The following is a 14308-nucleotide window of genomic DNA, read 5'->3' on the forward strand; positions in this document are numbered from 1 at the left end:
CCACGTGTTTGGCTTGAACATTTAGCAAAATTTTCATTCTTTGCTTGTTTAGTTCCCGATTTTACTCCAAAATGCTTGAATCGTTGCTTGTTCTCAATCAATCTCACAACGCTCAAAACAAAAAAGATGAGTGCATCACTTCTGATCTCAGCAGATAAAGATTCTTAAACACAAGGAGGTAACAAGGGTTAGCAATAGAACCTGACTGCTCAATAAAAGGCTACACTCATAGCTTGAAGACCAAATATGTGTGTGAAAACCCTAATTTGAGTGCTCCAGGCTAAAAAGGTGCTAACCAACCTTGAAGGACCACAAAAAGAAAAATGCCAACGGGTAGTAGCTTCATACATCTTGGAGGTAGCCTTTTCTCCTGATAGGTTATCAAATGTACACTTATGATGCGCAAAATTCAACTACTCAACAGGTGATAGATCTTTCTACCATCTTTCCACTCTAAAGTTTGCAAAAAAGATTAGTAGGGCATTCCAAAAGGAATCTGGCTTTCCAATCTTTTTTTTTAAACACAAGAAATAACACTTAAAGTGCTCAACTAGGTCACTAAAGGGGATGATTAGAAATTTAAAGCATGTAGCTCACACTTAGGGTAAAATGAAAGGAATTTTAGGTTCTCAGACTAAGAGTGAGTCTACAATTTAGCTTCAATTGAATAACTAGCCCACTTGTGACCTCCTAGGTTTAAGAATTTCAAGGTAAAAGTGATCAAAGATCGTCGCTAGTTAGACACACATCAAAATGAAACAAGCATGCAACCCTTCCCTCACACTTGAATGCTACATTATCCTTAATGTAAAGATGTAAGTTATGCACAACAAAGATTGAGAACAAACAATTAAAGAGGGGGTTCATGTGACTTAACACGGAGAGTGATGGTGCCGCTCTCAACATGTTTGCTATCCAAACAAAACTAGAATACTTGAACACGAAGAGTGATGTTGTCACACTCAACGTGTTTGCCAACTCCAAGCAACCACACAATTCCTGAGATGAGTAGAGGAACACTAGTGAAGTACAAGTATATATAAGCAAATAACTTGAAGAGCACAAGAAAAATAAACATAAAAGCGATGCAAAAATAAGCATACCAAAATGTCAATGTAGCAGGGGACTCCCCTTGCTAATTGAACTACAAAGGCCAACAACAAAAAGAAAAACAACAAGAGACGAAAATAAAGATAGCTGAAGCTACGACGATCAAAACTTGGCGCTTTTGGTGGGGCTATCATCACTTGAATAAAGTGGAATCATCCTGAAACTCCGCTAAATCTGAGGTAACAACCCCAATGTGATAAGTAGGGTGCACGGGGGAGGTAGGCTCAGGAGAGAGTCCCACGCCCAAATGCTGAACAATCCTGGTCACGCTCCTCTAAAGCCACCTAAACGATGTAGATGAGCAAGTAATCTGGTCAGGATCGCGAGAGGCAGCGCAGGGCAGCGATGATGATCTCTATTGTGAGATAGAAATAAGGGGTAGAGATGCAGGGGTAGCAGCATCAATTGTGGGTAGGTCGGGGGTGGCAACGGAGGAAGAATCGCTGGTCCTTCGTATGTGATACTTGACCCTACGAGCAGCCTATAAGCACTGTAACATTCCCATCAACCTCAGGGTCTCAAGGGACATGGAGGCAGCTCCACCCATGACTCGCACCTGGTCTGTCCCCTTTAGAATGCCCATGCATCTGACCAGACGAGTAATAAAGGGGCCAACAAAGAGGGCACCAATGCAAGGGTCAGTCCCCTGATACGAAATGGAGACTCCGACCTTATACCCTGAGTGCAAGTGAAACATATACAACATACTCTGTAGGAAGTCAAAATCAAGGCGTCTAACAAAACCAGTATCGTTACCACTACAAGTAAAGGTGTGACTGAGTAAGAAATGAATATATCCAAGTGCTGGGGATTGGAGGGTGGTAGCCTTGGTCTGGCTGGGGTCATAGATGGGTGCAATGCTCAGCCATCATCAAGCGTCCTTAAGAGACTCTCCAGCCTCCCAGGAGATCAATAAAGCATCATATATAGGAGTTTGAGTGAACTCCGCATCATAAAGCCCTAGCTGGATGGAGAAGTGGGTGAGACTCATCCGATGCAATGCACCGAACACTTGGAATTGTATGAAGTCAGCGTGATGGAAGGCAACAGTACCTCGAGATAGCTCAAAAACAGCTAACACCTCGAGCACCAGTTGCTCATAGGTGTTGTCGGTGATCAGGAAGAGCTGTGTCCAGGCTCCAGCACTTAGTATCTACTTAACCTCCTCCTCTAATCCAACATTCCTAAGGACATCCTAATCAATCTCTCTCGATTCATCTAAGCAATGACGGGAGAGGCGTGTGCAGTACGCCTGGTGCGCCTGAGTGTGAAAGACAGGTGTAAAATCTGTGTTAGGAGTGGGCTCCTCTAACATGGGCTTCTTTGAAGGCGCGACAGTTGTCTCTTTCTGTGGCATGAGCTACAAAAGGAGAAACAAGATAATAAGTGTAAACATTGCCAAAAAAAATCAAGAAAAACACGGTCATGCTAGGAGCACGCTGACCGTGCTCAGCCTTCGGGAACAGGAGTGTGCACTCCCCTTTTATTGAAATCTTATATAGCATAGGAGCACGATCGTACTTTGTCAAAACACGATCGTGCTTCATCAAAACATGATTGTGCTTCGAGCGATCATCATCCCTGAAGATCCTACACTATTCATTCTTAAAAACTAAAATTTTGCAAGGGAAAAACAGTAAAAACTAAGCATAAAGAAATGAAATAAGCACTAGATTCAGGGAATGACAAGTATAACATTCAAAACAATGTGAAGAAAATCGGTCAACGGCTTACCATATTCGAGGGAGAAGAATAGGGAGATGAGGAGCACACTCATTAAAAACCGGCAAGAAAAGTGGAAATCTCATGAGGATTTAATGCACAGAAAAGGAGGAGGAGGAGGAGGAGGAGGTGAAAGACCAGAATTCGAGGTGAAGATGAAGAGATCAATGAAAGCTACATTTTAAAAACAAAAATAGGGAAGCTGACCTATCGCACCTGAGCATGCACAGAGCATGCTCGTGCTCGAGTGCCAAAGTTAGGGTAAGGAATACTAGGTGCAGCACGGTCGTGATCTAGGTATGTCCCAAACCCCTAATTCTCTCAGGAAAATTTCCCAAGATGCCTGGGGGATAGAGTACTATCATGTAAGGCTTGCAAAAACCTTGCTTATTTGGCTTGATATGATTGTGCTCAGCCCGTGCTCACCCTGAATGCATCAAAACTGAGAACAAACAAAATAAGAGGCTCAAGCAGGGGTGTCCTCAGCTCGTGCTTGGCCTGAAAAATTTTTAAGGGCAAAAATCCTTTCCTCCTCTGTGGCCAACAATGGAAACACTTGAGACGATAAAAAGAATTTCAAACATGCTGAATAAATCAAAGACAACGAGAGACCACAAATAAAATGAACCATAGTGAACAACAAAGATAAAGGAAAAGAATAGGATAAAAGCAAAATAAAACAACTAAAAGGAAAGCACAACAACTTGGGTTGCTTGTTAAGAAGTACTTATTTAACGTCACTAGCTTAACGTCTTGTCCATCACTCAAAGAGGTTCATTGAATCAAGACCTCTCACAGCCACCTGAAAATGCAATTGCATGCATATGGCAATAAGTAATTAATCAAATTGATCTCACCAAAAGTCCAAGAGTTGGAACGGTTGGGAATGGGCGGTGAGACGGGTGGCATTTTTCTCCTGGTGCTCACCATTCTCCACTATTTTGATACTTAGGAGGTTTTTCTCTTTGGTGGTTTCAGTGGTGAAAGGACCTTGATAACCGCCAAGTCTTAACCTTGTGATTTCTCCATCAATTCCTCCGATACTTCATTTTCAACAGGGTCATCATCTAACAATTAGGAGAGCTTATCCTTCATGACGATATCCTGCACATATTCAAAGACAAACTTATCAACATCTAAACAATAGCAAGTGTCATCAAAGTCCATTGTATGTCTCATAGAATCCCAAAGCTTGAAAATGGCTTCTTCTTCTCCCACTAAAGTGTCATGTGGTTATCCTTAACATCAATGAGAACTTTTGAAGTTACTAAGAATGGCCTTTCCCAAAATCAAAGGTCACCTCCACCTTGTCATAAACATCAAGAATGATGAATTTCACTCGAAATGATAAACTTGTCCACCTTCACGAGAACGTCTTCAATTATGCCTCTTGGTTTCCTGATGGATCTTTCTACCAGCTGTAGCATCATAGCGATGGATTTTGGTTCCCCAAGCCCAAGCTTTTGGAAGATTTTGTAGGGTATGAAGTTAATGGTTGCTCCAAGATCGGCAAAAGCCTTCTCATCTACCAGCCCACCAATTATGCAAGGAATGATGAATCCCCCAAGGTCTTTTTCCTTCTTGGGGAGTTTATTGGTGATCAATGCTGAACACTCTTCACTAAGTGTTATCGACGACACTTCCTCCTAGCTTCCTCTTGTTCATGAGCAGTTCTTTCAAAAACTTGGCATACCTTGGTATTTGTACAAGAGTCTCAACAAATGGGACATTTATATTCAAATGTCTTGAACACATCAAGGAACCTCTTATACTACTCCTCCTATTGATCTTTTTTCAATTTCATAGGGTAAAGAAGTTTGAGTTGGTACTCTAGTAGTTCAGTGTTTTACTTACTCTGTTATGTTGCTTTTCTTCCCCAAGTCATCTAGTACCTTCGTATGAAGGTTGACAATAGGTTCAACAATTTCAACTTCTGGCCCCTCTCAGCAGGGCTTGAAAGTTGCATTCCACTCCTCAACGTGACACTCTTCAGGGATTCTTTTGGGTTAACTTCTGTGTTGCTAGGGAGTGACCCTAGGAGTCTTTCTTCTATTAGCTTAGATATTTGGGCCATGTGATGCTCTAAATTCCTTACAGTAGCACTAGTGTTCCTCATCATTTCCTCATGATCTCCTCATGATCTAAGAGGCAAGTTTCTTTGTCCTTGATATACCGGGTCAACAAAACTGTAAGTTCATTGGAGGACCCCAAGGAAGAAGAGGATGGTTGTTGTGCACTCAGTGGGGGAGGCCTAGTTTGTTGTTTTTGTGCCACTTACCCTTGTCCTGGTTGACCTCAAGAAAAGTTTGGGTGATTCTGCCAACCCGCATTGTATGTGTTTTTGTATGGGTTGTTCGGATATCGATGATTCTGCCCAACAAAATCTACTTGTTCAAGTTATCCTTTACCCATATTAGAAGAAGAACTCGGCTCAATTGGAGGCCCCCAACTATCACTAGGAGGTCCTGAAGCATGGGAGATTGAGTGCATGTGGCCTAGTAACTTTGTGATTGCCTCAACCTGAGTAGCCAAGGTGGTGATGGCATCCACTTGATAGATTATGGCTGCCTTTACCGTCTTGTTCCTCTCGGAACTCCATTGGTACACATTGTTTGCCATTTCCACAATCAAACTATATGCTGCACTTGGTTGCTTATTACATAGAGACCCCTAGAGGATGCGTCGAGCATCTACTTAGTGGCCTTGTTTATCCCATTATAAAATATTTGGATTTGAATTCATTCCACTATCCTGTGTTGTGGGCATTTTCTCAACATCTTCTTGTACCTCTCCCAAGTGTCATATAGGGATTCAGACTCCAACTGTAGAAAAGAGGAGATATCACTCCTTAACTTGGTGATATTGGCTGGAGGAACTATCGTGTGAGAAAAGGTTCTGTCACTTGCTTCCATGTTATGAAAGACCCTTGTGGCAAGGAACTTATCCACTGTTTGGCCCTTCCACGCAATGAAAATTTGGGAAGAGTCTGAGGCGAACAACATCCTTGGACACGTTGTTCTCCTTAAAGGTATCGCAAATTTCTATGAAACTCCTCAGTATGCTCATATGGGTCTTCATCCTGAAACCCGTCAAATTGGCACATCTGTTGTATTACCTAAATGAAATTGGGCTTCAATTCAAAATTGCTTGCCGTGACAGGAGGATGAATAATGATTGACCCTACTCCTTCCGAGTTTGGTCATGCAAAGTCGGAGATACTTTGTTGTTGTTGGTTCCTTGCCATTTCTTCATCTTGACCTACTTCTACATTGATTTCCACTGATCTTGTCTCACTCAAATTAACCTGTCTAACTCTTCTTCAGAAATTCCTTTCAACTTCCGAATCAAGGGTTTGCCAATGGAGATGAGTTTCTTCCATAGGTCATAGAATTGTACCTATGCATGTTAAGGTAGATCAATGTAAGCTCAAAAGGATAAAAAGAGTGAAAAACAAAAATAAAGCTAAAAAGAATGATTAAAATAAGAGGGAAAACAAATATTCACAACCATGAACAATATCAACAAACTAGATCACCATAATCCAAATTTTCATAAAAGTTACCAGTCCTGATAACGGCGCCAAAAAACTTGATGTACTCTCCGCAAGTGAATGGGTGGCACACAAGTAATAAAGTAGTATCCTGCTAGGAGTAGGGTTATCGAAGCACAAGGACAAGACTTAAAGTACTAATTCTTCTTCCAATCTATGATTAAACACGAATTTGGGTTGGTTGAAAGATGAAATCAAAACAATAATAAAGATGAAGCAAGTGGACTTATTAGGTAGACTAAGATCGAGATTTCGACAACAAGAAAGCAAATGCCCCAGGATGATTCCTATGGCTATACCATGCTTACTTGCTTCTAATGCCTACCAAGTACATCCTAACATTCTTGCATGTGCTCAAGAGAAATGTTGCATCTATGGTTCTCAAATTCACCAATTGTGGATTTCATACACATCAAGTTTTGCAATCGCACAAGGCAACCACATCTATGGCAATCCACACACCAAGTTTTACCTAAGCAACTGTGCAAATCAAACACATCAAGTTATGCAACACATGATTAAACACAAGAAACCAATAGAACTATGTAGACATTAAAAGAAAGTATTCAAAGCATACAAAGCACCATAGTTCAACACCCTAGGGCACCATGGAAGGTTAGAACCCTCATGAATGTATACAACTTGGGAAAAAAAGCTAAAGAACTAAGGAAAGGAAGACATGACTTCCTCTTTCTTAAGATAATCTTCCTAGTTGAGCTTCCTTGGTGCTAACCCCACTTCCCTTGTGCCCTTGTGCCTCCAACTCATCCTTGATCACCTTAGATGGTGTGATGAAGCTTGATCTTCACCCTCATCAGCATCCTCCATGTGGAGAAGAAAATCCCTAAACAAAGATGAGTTTGAAACCCTAAACATCTGGAGTAAAAAGGCTGATTTTAGGCTTGACATGGTCTAAGCGCAGTCGTGATTGGACGGTGTTTCATAGTGGGATTTTTGAGTGAATTGGCTAAGTGGTCATCTGGGAAAATCAGTAGGAGACAGTCATGCTTTAGCTGTGCTTTGGCTTGAGCGGGACCGTATAAGGAGTACCCTGAGCGTGCTTCCCTAGCTAGGTATAAACTGCCTCCAACCAGAGAACAAATATACCTAGAATAGCACAGAATATAAATAAAAGTATGCTAAAAGAAAAGCAAAATAATGAATTGAGGGTAAATAATGAATTGAGGGCAAATAATGAATTGAGGGCAAAATATTCTCGCCACTTAATATTCCTGCTTCTCTTATTACTCTCCTCTTCATCCTTCTTCTTCTCTTCATTGCAGTTTTCTCTCTGAACTCTTCTATTCCCAATCTGATATTGTCTGAACATCTTATGAAGTTCCTTTGATAGCAACGCGATTTCATCATCGCAATCTTCCTGATGTTGCAACTCCCTATGTTGTAACATCTTCTGCATCTCAGTTTTGAGTTTCAATGCCAGCCCTTCATCTTTTCTATCCATCTTCTGATTCATCTCATATGCTTTGAGTGATCCCATCAGCTCATCTAAATGCATAGTAGAGATATCTCGAGCCTCTTCTATTGCTGTTACTTTTGCTTCAAATCTCTTGGGTAGTGACCTTAGAGTCTTCTGAATTAACTCCTCGTAAGAATATCTCTTGCCAAGTTGAAAAGCCTGATTTGCTATATCCATCAGCTTGGCGTTGAAGGCAACAATAGTTTCATCCTCCTCCATCTTCAGACTTTCGAACCTGCTAGTTAACATCTAGAGTTTAGAGACTCTCACTAGGTTTGTACCTTCATGTATCCTTTGGAAGATGTCCCAGGCTTCTTTTGTTGATTCCCAGGTAGCCACATATTTGAATTGATTTTCGTCCACTCCTCTGAAAATAGCGTTGAGAGCCTTCCCGTTTGCATTAGCCTTGTTCATATCTTCCAAGCTCCACTTGCTTTTCTTCTTCTTGATCTCACATTTTGCATCATCAAGCTCGACCGGAGGAGGCCATCCTTCTTCAATAGCTATCCATGCACTTTTCATCAAGGGATTTGATGAACGCCCATCATCCGTGCTTTCCAATATGGGTAGTTGGAACCGTTGAGTAAAGGTGGTCGAGTCACTGATGCTTCTTCTCTTGCTGCCATCTTCGGAACTTCTTGCTTGGATCTCGCCGGCCTCAACACCAAAGCACACATTGACGACCAAAGCTCTGATACCACTTGATGGTTCCGGTGGAGGTGTGATGTGCTAAAGACACTCAAAACCTCACTCAAGGTTTGAACACTCACACACAATCAAGCATCAAGAGAAAGGAGACAAGCAAATTAGTAATCCAATTCTGCATAACCTTGCCTACATCTGGGGGGTCAGGCCCGGAGAAACAATCCACTAAAAGAGATACAAGAACAAGGAGTACAACACTCTCTCACTCTCTCAATACAAAGAATATCCTCTCAAGATTGCCCGAAGGCCACACACTCAACTGTCACCGAAGAGTCTCTCACTTGTTGGCTCATCCTAAATCTTCAAGCAGAATGTCCTATATAGACGCACCGATGTCCACAAAGTTACCTCTTTTAGAATTCTCTGTGGCTTTCTAAATTGGACACCTTCCAAAGTTAGATGTTGCAACACCCAGTTGCAACATAGCCCACCTTACTGAACATGACTGAGTTCTAGCCAGATGCACCCGAATTTGCGACCTTCAACCTCCCGGTTCCTTCAGTCCGCCTCGTAGCAGTTAACTCGATTCGAGCTCCTCCTGCCTACAGCTGTTTCCTTCCTCACATCACTTCAGAAGGTCTCCCTCTTCCGAGGGACGTGACAACCAAAGCACACGCGACCATCTCACCAAAGATAGCCACCGAAGATCTCCCGATCTTCTTTCCAAACTTGGCCCAAGTTTGGTCTTCCAAATGATCTTTTTTTGGCACATGAAATATTGTTACTAAACTTGATTTCATCTTCATCCAAGTTTAGCCTTCAATATCTTCAAGCATGATATTCAATCATCCATGCTTGGATCTCCAAATCTCTAATCATATCTTATGCAATCTTCAATCAATCTTCTCATATGACTAGTCTCCATAAATAGTTCCGCCCATAGATAGCTCTCGGATCTTCCTTGAAATTGAGTTGCTAAATATGGTCTTGATAATCTCTTTGGCATGTCTTTACCTTATTTAGTTTGTGTCTTCAAAAAGCTTCACAGCAAACTAAACCTTGTGTCTTCTAATAACTTCATACCAAGTTTAACTTGTGTCTTCTAACAGTTTCAAACAATCTTCATGATCTTGAATTCTTGCCAATGATAGAATATTCCTCTCTCTTCAAATAGATCTTTGTAAAAAGGAGTTGTATCAAAGATATGAATTGTCATCCCGGATCTTACCAAGGATAGACAATCATACCTAAAATAAAACTTACCTTTCTTGAAGAGATCCTGTAGACTTGATGTACTTTTCAAAAATAGTTTACCATCACATGACATTGATGAGTGGAATATCTACTAAGTAAAATCTTCAACCTTGATATTCATAATCCTCTAAATAAAATCTCCACCTTGATTTTTATCACATGTCATGACATCATCCTTTGCCACATCATCATCCTAGTCACTTCTTCCTTTGATGAGTCATCATAGCCACGTTATCATCCTCTTTCCATGTCACTATATGGCTTGTCATATAATGGCAATCCATTTTACTAGACTTAACATGTATATATATAATTTTCTTTTATAGTATTATAGTTTTAAAATTTTAAAATATATTTTTTTCAAAAATATTGCAAGATATTTTAACTAAAAAAATGTAATTGGAGTTGATTAAATATTATATGTTTTAAAAATTATTAAATATAAAATTCATTGAAATGTTAGAGGATACTAAAATTTCCAATGGGATTGATCCGATCCAACAGATTCGCCAATGAAGCTGGGTGAATGGAACCCAACTCGTCAAGACCGGAGGTCCTATTATCTACATCCTCTATTAGTATCTCAACATCTTTTATATCATAAAGTTTTTAAAATTCACCTAAAATATTAAATCATGCATAATATTATGGGGGGAAAATGCTTGGTGTTGATATTGTGCAATGAGAGATCAATGTGTTAAATTGGATTGGTTGTAACTTTAAAACTAAGATAATATAAACACATTCATTAGACAAAAATTTTTATTATAATAAAAGCAATATTATATATATATATATATATATGTAAACTTGGTTGAGGTCCTTAGGAATCACATAAACGGCACCCACTCACACAATTATACATTGGAATAAAACTCGGAATAACCCCAACCATCCTAAATATTCCTAATTTACATTTTCAAAAATTACTCATATATGACATTCATAAAATTGTATAGCATAAAGACTTGCAAGTATATCCTAACATGTCATTTGGACGATTGATGGGACTTCTTCAATGACCAATCGGTAACAAAAATCACTTAACTTTCAAAATAAGAAGACAAGACTTTACATGATAAATTATTCCATAAATTACTTTTAGAAGTAAAAACTTTTTGTTGATATCCAATGATATCTAAGTTTGCGTAGCATTTATTATTTTTTTAAGCCTCTAATACTTTTTAGATTTTTTTATGTATAAATAAGACAAGTGCATATATAATTAGGGGTATACACATAGCTAAGTATTGAACTTCAAGTCATGTGTCCTCATGTGATGACATGGGATTTGTGATGCATAATGTCCTTTAGATTATCAATACAATGACTTATAAAATACAAATTCAAAATAATAATTGAAAATTGAATAGCAATTAAGTTTGATCATTAAATATTAGAGTAATCTTGTCTTAAAAAGTGTTACATGCGGAGAGTAAAATTATTGAAAAATTTTAACCAGGATTACTACTGCTCAGTAATCCAAAATAAACACATGTTTTAAGGGTAATGCGAGGGTAATTTTTTTAGTATGGTACTAAACTATTTTTTGGTGACCAAACTTCAATTTATATCAAAATGATCACTTACCTTTAATTTGATTTTACTGAGAAGTCACTCGAGGGTTTTATGGCTCTCTTTGCTTATGAGGCTGCCAGAAAGTTTGAGACACTATCCACATCATTCAAAAGTTGCCATATTAAAACAAAGCCTCCACGTTAGCATCTTCAGTCCTCCATCTTGGTTCCTGAGAGACAACAAAGAAAGTCTCATGAAAGGCTACAAAGCAAAGAACCAACCAATCAACCCTAACCTTCATTTCCTAAGTCTATTCATTATTTCAAAGTCGCCAACTTTAATTGATGGAAAACCAACAGCAAGAAAAAGAAAAAGAACAAAACTCACTCCTTTCCCTCTTGGACACTCTTTGGTTCTACCAGCCAATACTGTTCCACGACCCTCCTCGGCTTTTCCTCCTCCTACTCCGCACTACAACGCTGGAGCCTATCCACATCAAATTAGTTTACCACATACTAAACAACAAGTGAAGTGACAAAAGAAGTCTAAGTGATGATCAACTTCATCTTCCTTCATCCTCAACTACAGCCAACTCTCATGCAAATAAAGTGTGCTTCAAGAGAACACAAGCATTGAAATCAAGAAGGCATGGAATAATACGTCTAAACGGAGATTATATAGAAGGCGAGAAAGTAGTGGTATCAAAAGCCTATCAAGCTTGGAATTTAAGGAGCTCAAAGGCTTCATGGACCTTGGGTTTACTTTTTCCCACATCAAGACTGATCCCAGGCTTATGTCTATTGTCCCTGAACTTAGATGAAGGGTTACATATGATGATGAGAAGTTTGAAAGTCAAAGACATGGATGTGATGATGATGAAGATGATGAAGGTGGTGGTGGTGGTGATGTAGTAAGGCCTTACTTGTCTATGGCTTTGGAAGGTGGAGGAAAGAATGTTGAGGAATTGGAAAATTCTAATCCCAATGGAAAGAGTGGAAATGAAGGATTGCCTCCAGTTGTGGGCTTAGTATGTGGCCTTTATTGTCTTGTGAGGATTCTCTGGCTAATTCAAGGTCTCTTCCTTTTTATTTATTTATTTATTTATTTATTTTTTTGTTGATTCCATCGACCTCAAAGGTGGAAGAAGATGATGTGGTGGGTTTTGAATGATGTGGCATCTTTCAAGTGATGTACACATGCCAAACCATTTAACAGTTTAATGACGTGTTGTACTGAAGCTAACTTAGCTTTTCCTGACAACCACATAGGAAAATGGGTGGAAAAACCCTAGGTGACTTCTCGGTGAAATTAAATTAGAGATAAATAACCACTTTGATGCAAATTGATGTTGGATCACCAAAATAAGGATAGTGATCACATTACCTACTAAGGAAATTACCAGGTAATGCACTTACCAAATTTCTTGGTAATATCTTATTGATGGAATATTCATATTTTTAGATTATCACATAATTTTAAAAAATATTTTTATATTATAACAAACCAAACAACCCAAAGATAGTAGTCCTTACTCATGTTTTACTTGCTTTTTATTTAGGATATGTCATCATTGAGTTGGTCAGCATAAATTATTTATAATGTTTCAAATTACTGATGTCTCTTTCGAAATGAAACTTTATTTAATAGCAAGTGGCTTTAAGAAATTCCACCTTAGTTAGATTCTAAGTGGATTCTAGCTATAATAATCCATATTATTTAGGTTGTATGCATTTCTATATCCCATATGGACAATCCATATTCATGTAGAAATTGTTGATTATTTGGTCCTATTAATTTGATGGTGGATATCTAGTGGGTACAGTTTGCCTTAATTGTATTCACTAATGTTTCACATCTAACAATTTCTTTCATTACCTATATTCATGCTGAATTTTGATATCCGATTTTGTTCACTAATCAATTTTTTAACAAATGTTACAAATGTTTTTAGTGGCATGTGTCACTAGCCGGGAATTAAACATTCAGAAGGTTCACTTGGTGATGCAAGGTTCGGGATGCAAGTCCCAACTTATAAAAGTGAACTTGCTCCATCACAGTATTCATTGGAATTTGAACTTGAGACATTCTAAGTATCCCACATCAATATCTTTTATAATAAGGCCAATGCTGACTAGCCATAAACTTTTTGTTGTTCACTAGTTTTTCACATCTAACAATTGACTCAATTTTTGTGCACTAGTTTTTTTTTTATTGGGAAATAAACTTCAATATTTAGTCATGAAAAAAAAATAATAATATGGGTTAATAAAATGTGGGGTTACTCTATAATAAATCAGGAGTTTTAAGTTATTAAGTTAGAGGTTATGATTTGGAATATGAATTTGAAAGGTCATGAGTTATACAAGTTACTTGGTGATGAGTGTATAATTGTTGATAATTTTATATCATTTTGTACATTCATTAGGCATGTATTAGAGTTATATTTTGGAATTTGATGTTAAGCATGGTATATTTTGTATTCTTAGGCTTTGGCTAATACTTAAAGACAAGATAAAGCCAAAATGATGAAGATGGAGCTCTCTCGGTATCAATCGACTAAAGGCAAACCAAACAGATCTACTTTATGAGCACCTTACGGCTGGGCTTATGGCTATAAGTCTCTTATAGAAAACCTTACGGGCAAGCTTATGCCTATAAGGAGGAGCATAAAGATATACAGAGGGAGTTATGCATAGGACTTATGGCCATAAGCATAACCATAAGGATCATCCAGAGGAGCTTACAGGTAGAGCATACGCTTGTAAGGGTGGTTACAAGGGCATTCAGAGAAGCTTATGGTCCAATATTTATAGCCATAAGTTGTACCATAACACCATATAGAAGACCTTATAGATGGGACTTACAGTCATAAGTGATCCTATAAGGCTCGCGACCTATTATCCCCAGCTTCGGCCATGTCCTTCCGCCCGTAAACAGCCCCTAAGAGGCATAGTATAAATAATCATGATGAGGGTTTTTAGGGCATATTTGATTCTATTTAGTGGTGAGTTTAAGGGGAAGAATAAGGGTGA

The 14308-nt window shown here is 38.7% G+C and overlaps 1 non-coding gene across 1 annotated transcript; it reads left to right on the forward strand.

Annotated features, from left to right (window-relative positions):
- Positions 1 to 5580: 5580 nt before the first annotated feature.
- On the forward strand, positions 5581 to 5687 carry LOC120264135. Its single transcript, XR_005537309.1, has one exon. It is a non-coding gene; the product is annotated as a small nucleolar RNA R71 (small nucleolar RNA).
- Positions 5688 to 14308: the final 8621 nt, after the last annotated feature.

Source organism: Dioscorea cayenensis, chromosome 6 (genome assembly GCF_009730915.1).
Source record: "Dioscorea cayenensis subsp. rotundata cultivar TDr96_F1 chromosome 6, TDr96_F1_v2_PseudoChromosome.rev07_lg8_w22 25.fasta, whole genome shotgun sequence".
Classification (NCBI taxonomy): domain Eukaryota; kingdom Viridiplantae; phylum Streptophyta; class Magnoliopsida; order Dioscoreales; family Dioscoreaceae; genus Dioscorea; species Dioscorea cayenensis.